Here is a 7607-nt window from a genome sequence, read left to right as displayed (position 1 = left end):
GGGTGTGTGTTACATTACATTCACTAGTAGGAGTGAGAAAAACATCACGGGGTGGTGCGCATTGTATGGGTGTGTGTTACATTACATTCACTAGTAGGTGTGAGAAAAACATCACGGGGTGGTGTGCATTGTATGGGTGTGTGTTACATTACATTCACTAGTAGGAGTGAGAAAAACATCACGGGGTGGTGCGCATTGTATGGGTGTGTGTTACATTACATTCACTAGTAGGTGTGAGAAAAACATCACGGGGTGGTGCGCATTGTATGGGTGTGTGTTACATTACATTCACTAGTAGGAGTGAGAAAAATATCACGGGGTGGTGCGCATTGTATGGGTGTGTGTTACATTACATTCACTAGTAGGAGTGAGAAAAACATCACGGGGTGGTGTGAATCGGAGGGTCTGAATTAGGATAGGCAGTGAGTGCCAATGTAGGATGGATAAAAGCACCTCGGGATCGTCAGCATGGGGAGGTCAGGGAACATGCAGTGGCAATGTAGGATAGGTTTCTGAAAAACATCACGGGGTGGTGCACATTGTATGGGTGTGTGTTACATTACATTCACTAGTAGGAGTGAGAAAAACATCACGGGGTGGTGCGCATTGTATGGGTGTGTGTTACATTACATTCACTAGTAGGAGTGAGAAAAACATCACGGGGTGGTGCTCATTGTATGGGTGTGTGTTACATTACGTTCACTAGTAGGAGTGAGAAAAACATCACGGGGTGGTGAGCATTGTATGGGTGTGTGTTACATTGCATTCACTAGTAGGAGTGAGAAAAACATCACGGGGTGGTGCGCATTTTATCGTTGTGTGTTACATTACATTCACTAGTAGGAGTGAGAAAAACATCACGGGGTGGTGTGCATTGTATGGCTGTGTGTTACATTACATTCACTAGTAGGAGTGAGAAAAACATCACGGGGTGGTGCGCATTGTATGGGTGTGTGTTACATTACATGCACTAGTAGGAGTGAGAAAAACATCACGGGGTGGTGCGCATTGTATGGGTGTGTGTTACATTACGTTCACTAGTAGGAGTGAGAAAAACATCACGGGGTGGTGCGCATTGTATGGGTGTGTGTTACATTACATTCACTAGTAGGAGTGAGAAAAACATCACGGGGTGGTGGGAATCGGAGGGTCTGAATTAGGATAGGCAGTGAGTGGCAATATCGGATGGAGAAAAGCACCGCGGGGTGGTCAGCATGGGGAGGTCAGGGAACATGCAGTGGCAATGTAGGATAGGTTTCTGAAATACAGCGTGGGGTGGTGCGCATTGTATGGGTGTGTGTTACATTACATTCACTAGTAGGAGTGAGAAACACATCACGGGGAGGTGCGCATTGTATGGGTGTGTGTTACATTACATTCACTAGTAGGTGTGAGAAAAACATCACGGGGTGGTGCGCATTGTATGGGTGTGTGTTACATTACATTCACTAGTAGGAGTGAGAAAAACATCACGGGGTGGTGCGCATTGTATGGGTGTGTGTTACATTACATTCACTAGTAGGAGTGAGAAAAACATCACGGGGTGGTGTGAATCGGAAGGTCTGAATTAGGATAGGCAGTGAGTTCCAATGTAGGATGGATAAAAGCACCTCGGGGTGGTCAGCATGGGGAGGTCAGGGAACATGCAGTGGCAATGTAGGATAGGTTTCTGAAAAACATCACGGGGTGGTGCGCATTGTATGGGTGTGTGTTACATTACATTCACTAATAGGAGTGAGCAAAACATCACGGGGTGGTGCGCATTGTATGGGTGTATGTTACATTACATTCACTAGTAGGAGTGAGAAAAACATCTCGGGGTGGTGCGCATTGTATGGGTGTGTGTTACATTACATTCACTAGTAGGAGTGAGAAAAACATCACGGGGTGGTGCGCATTGTATGGGTGTGTGTTACATTACATTCACTAGTAGGAGTGAGAAAAACATCACGGGGTGGTGCGCATTGTATGGGTGTGTGTTACATTACATTCACTAGTAGGAGTGAGAAAAACATCACGGGGTGGTGCGCATTGTATGGGTGTGTGTTACATTACATTCACTAGTAGGAGTGAGAAAAACATCACGGGGTGGTGCGCATGTATGGGTGTGTGTTACATTACATTCACTAGCAGGAGTGAGAAAAACATCACGGGGTGGTGCGCATTGTATGGGTGTGTGTTACATTACATTCACTAGTAGGAGTGAGAAAAACATCTCGGGGTGGTGCGCATGGTATGGGTGTGTGTTACATTACATACACTAGTAGGAGTGAGAAAAACATCACGGGGTGGTGCGCATTGTATGGGTGTGTGTTACATTACATTCACTAGTAGGAGTGAGAAAAACATCACGGCGTGGTGCGCATTGTATAGGTGTGTGTTACATTACATTCACTGGTAGGAGTGAGAAAAACATCACGGGGTGGTGCGCATTGTATGGGTGTGTGTTACATTACATTCCCTAGTAGGAGTGAGAAAAACATAACGGGGTGGTGCGCATTGTATGGGTGTGTGTTACATTACATTCACGTAGGAGTGAGAAAAACATCACGGGGTGGTGCGCATTGTTTGGGTGTGTGTTACATTACATACACTAGTAGGAGTGAGAAAAACATCACGGGGTGGTGCGCGTTGTATGGGTGTGTGTTACATTACATTCACTAGTAGGAGTGAGAAAAACATCACGGGGTGGTGCGCGTTGTATGGGTGTGCGTTACATTACATTCACTAGTAGGAGTGAGAAAAACATCTCGGGGTGGTGCGCATTGTATGGGTGTGTGTTGCATTACATTCACTAGTAGGAGTGAGAAAAACATCACGGGGTGGTGCGCATTTTATGGGTGTGTGTTACATTTCATTCACTAGTAGGAGTGAGAAAAACATCACGGGGTGGTGCGCATTGTATGGGTGTGTGTTACATTACATTCACTAGTAGGAGTGAGAAAAACATCACGGGGTGGTGCGCATTGTATGGGTGTGTGTTACATTACATTCACTAGTAGGAGTGAGAAAAACATCACGGGGTGGTGGGTATTGTATGGGTGTGTGTTACATTACATTCACTAGTAGGAGTGAGAAAAACATCACGGGGTGGTGCGCATTGTATGGGTGTGTGTTACATTACATTCACTAGTAGGACTGAGAAAAACATCACGGGGTGGTGCGCATTGTATGGGTGTGTGTTACATTACATTCACTAGTAGGAGTGAGAAAAACATCACAGGTTGGTGCGCATTATATGGGTGTGTGTTACATTACATTCACTAGTAGGAGTGAGAAAAACATCACGGGGTGGTGCGCATTGTATGGGTGTGTGTTACATTACATTCACTAGTAGGAGTGAGAAAAACATCACGGGGTGGTGCGCATTGTATGGTTGTGTGTTACATTACATTCACTAGTAGGAGTGAGAAAAACATCACGGGGTGGTGCGCATTGTATGGGTGTGTGTTACATTACATTCACTAGTAGGACTGAGAAAAACATCACGGGGTGGTGCGCATTGTATGGGTGTGTGTTACATTACATTCATTAGTAGGAGTGAGAAAAACATCACGGGGTGGTGCGCATTGTATGGGTGTGTGTTACATTACATTCGCTAGTAGGAGTGAGAAAAACATCGCGGGGTGGTGGGAATCAGAGGGTCTGAATTAGGATAGGCAGTGAGTGGCAATGTAGGATGGAGAAAAGAACCGCGGGGTGATCAGCATGGGGAGCTCAGGGAACATGCAGTGGCAATGTAGGACAGGTTTCTGAAAAACATCGCGGGGTGGTGCGCATTGTATGGGTGTGTGTTACATGACATTCACTAGTAGGAGTGAGAAAAACATCACGGGTGGTGCGCATTGTATGGGTGTGTGTTACATTACATTCACTAGTAGGAGTGAGAAAAACATGACGGGGTGGTGTGAATCAGGGGGTCTGAATTAGGATAGGCAGTGAGTGGAAATGTAGGATGCAGAAAAGCACCGCGGGGTGGTCAGCATCGGGAGGTCAGGGAACATGCAGTGGCAATGTAGGACAGGTTTCTGAAAAACATCGCCGTGTGGTGCGCATTGTATGGGTGTGTGTTACATTACATTCACTAGTAGGAGTGAGAAAAACATCATGGGGTGGTGCGCATTGTATGGGTGTGTGTTACATTACATTCACTAGTAGGAGTGAGAAAAACATCACGGTGTTGTGCGCATTGAATGGGTGTGTGTTACATTACATTCACTAGTAGGAGTGAGAAAAACATCACGGGGTGGTGCGCATTGTATGGGTGTGTGTTACATTACATTCACTAGTAGGAGTGAGAAAAACATCATGGGGTGGTGCGCATTGTATGGGTGTGTGTTACATTACATTCACTAGTAGGAGTGAGAAAAACATCACGGGGTGGTGGGTATTGTATGGGTGTGTGTTACATTACATTCACTAGTAGGAGTGAGAAAAACATCACGGGGTGGTGCGCATTGTATGGGTGTGTGTTACATTACATTCACTAGTAGGAGTGAGAAAAACATCACGGGGTGGTGCGCATTGTATGGGTGTGTGTTACATTACATTCACTAGTAGGAGTGAGAAAAACATCACGGGGTGGTGCGCATTCTATGGGTGTCTGTTACATTACATTCACTATTAGGAATGAGAAAAACAACACGGGGTGGTGTGAATCGGAGGGTCTGAATTAGGATAGGCAGTGAGTGGCAATGTAGGATTGAGAAAAGCACCGCGGGGTGGTCAGAATGGGGATGGCAGGGAACATGCAGTGGCAATGTAGGATAGGTTTCTGAAAAACATCACGGGGTGGTGCGCATTGTATGGGTGTGTGTTACATTACATTCACTAGTAGGAGTGAGAAAAACATCACGGGGTGGTGCGCATTGTATGGGTGTGTGTTACATTACATTCACTAGTAGGAGTGAGAAAAACATCACGGGGTGGTGCGCATTGTATGGGTGTGTGTTACATTACATTCACTAGTAGGAGTGAGAAAAACATCACGGGGTGGTGCGCATTGTATGGGTGTGTGTTACATTACATTCACTAGTAGGAGTGAGAAAAACATCACGGGGTGGTGCGCATTGTATGGTTGTGTGTTACATTACATTCACTAGTAGGAGTGAGAAAAATATCACGGGGTGGTGCGCATTGTATGGGTGTGTGTTACATTACATTCACTAGTAGGAGTGAGAAAAACATCACGGGGTGGTGCGCATTGTATGGGTGTGTGTTACATTACATTCACTAGTAGGAGTGAGAAAAACATCACGGGGTGGTGCGCATTGTATGGGTGTGTGTTACATTACATTCGCTAGTAGGAGTGAGAAAAACATCGCGGGGTGGTGGGAATCAGAGGGTCTGAATTAGGATAGGCAGTGAGTGGCAATGTAGGATGGAGAAAAGCACCGCGGGGTGATCAGCATGGGGAGGTCAGGGAACATGCAGTGGCAATGTAGGACAGGTTTCTGAAAAACATCGCGGGGTGGTGCGCATTGTATGGGTGTGTGTTACATGACATTCACTAGTAGGAGTGAGAAAAACATCACGGGTGGTGCGCATTGTATGGGTGTGTGTTACATTACATTCACTAGTAGGAGTGAGAAAAACATCACGGGGTGGTGCGCATTGTATGGGAGTGTGTTACACTACATTCACTAGTAGGAGTGAGAAAAACATGACGGGGTGGTGTGAATCAGAGGGTCTGAATTAGGATAGGCAGTGAGTGGCAATGTAGGATGCAGAAAAGCACCGCGGGGTGGTCAGCATCGGGAGGTCAGGGAACATGCAGTGGCAATGTAGGATAGGTTTCTGAAAAACATCACGGGTTGGTGCGCATTGTATGAGTGTGTGTTACATTACATTCACTAGTAGGAGTGAGAAAAACATCACGGGGTGGTACGCATTGCATGGGTGTGTGTTACATTACATTCACTAGTAGGAGTGAGATAAACATCACGTGGTGGTTCGCATGTTATGGGTGTGTGTTACATTACATTCACTAGTAGGAGTGAGAAAAACATCACGGGGTGGTGCGCATTGTATGGGTGTGTGTTACATTACATACACTAGTAGGAGTGAGAAAAACATCACGGGGTGGTGTGAATCGGAGGGTCTGAATAAGGATAGGCACGGAGTGGCAATGTAGGATGAAGAAAAGCACCGCGGGGTGGTCAGCATGGGGAGGTCAGGGAACATGCATTGGCAATTTAGGATAGGTTTCTGAAAAACATCACGGGGTGGTGCGCATTGTATGGCTGTGTGTTACATTACATTCTCTAGTATGAGTGAGAAAAACATCACGGGGTGGTGCGCATTTTATGGGTGTGTGTTACATTCACTAGTAGGAGTGAGAGAAACATCACTGGGTGGTGCGCATTGTATGGGTGTGTGTTACATTACATTCACTAGTAGGAGTGAGAAAAACATCACGGGGTGGTGCGCATTGTATGGGTGTGTTACATTACATTCACTAGTAGGAGTGAGAAAAACATCACGGGGTGGTGCGCATTGTATGGGTGTGTGTTACATTACATTCACTAGTAGGAGTGAGAAAAACATCACGGGGTGTTGTGCATTGTATGGGTGTGTGTTACATTACATTCACTAGTAGGAGTGAGAAAAACATCTCGGGGTGGTGCGCATTGTATGGGTGTGTTACATTACATTCACTAGTAGGAGTGAGAAAAACATCACGTGGTGGTTCGCATGGTATGGGTGTGTGTTACATTACATTCACTAGTAGGAGTGAGAAAAACATCACGGGGTGGTGCACATTGTATGGGTGTGTGTTACATTACATACACTAGTAGGAGCGAGAAAAACATCACGGGGTGGTGTGAATCGGAGGGTCTGAATAAGGATAGGCAGAGAGTGGCAATGTAGGATGGAGAAAAGCACCGCGGGGTGGTCAGCATGGGGAGGTCAGGGAACATGCATTGGCAATTTAGGATAGGTTTCTGAAAAACATCACGGGGTGATGCGTATTGTATGGGTGTGTGTTACATTACATTCACTAGTAGGAATGAGAAAAACATCACGGGGTGGTGCGCATTGTATGGGTGTGTGTTGCATTCACTAGTAGGAGTGAGAAAAACATCACGGGGTGGTGCGCATTGTATGGGTGTGTGTTACATTACATTCACTAGTAGGAGTGAGAAAAACATCACGGGGTGGTGCGCATTGTATGGGTGTGTGTTACATTACATTCACTAGTAGGAGTGAGAAAAACATCACGGGGTGGTGGGAATCGGAGGGTCTGAATTAGGATAGGCAGTGAGTGGCAATGTAAGATGGAGAAAAGCACCGCGGGGAGGTCAGCATGGGGAGGTCAGGGAACATGCAGTGGCAATGTAGGATAGGTTTCTGAAAAACATCGCGGGGTGGTGGGCATTTTATGGGTGTGTGTTACATTACATTCACTAGTAAGAGTGAGAAAAACATCACGGGGTGGTGCGCATTGTATGGGTGTGTGTTACATTACATTCACTAGTAGGAGTGAGAAAAACATCACGGGGTGGTGCGCATTGTATGGGTGTATGTTACATTACATTCACTAGTAGGAGTGAGAAAAACATCACGGGGTGGTGCGCATTGTATGGGTGTGTGTTACATTACATTCG

This window comes from Cavia porcellus, unplaced genomic scaffold (assembly GCF_034190915.1).
Source record: "Cavia porcellus strain 051 isolate PalLab524CR breed Dunkin Hartley unplaced genomic scaffold, mCavPor4.1 scaffold_66, whole genome shotgun sequence".
Lineage (NCBI taxonomy): Eukaryota > Metazoa > Chordata > Mammalia > Rodentia > Caviidae > Cavia > Cavia porcellus.
This window is presented reverse-complemented; position numbering follows the sequence as displayed.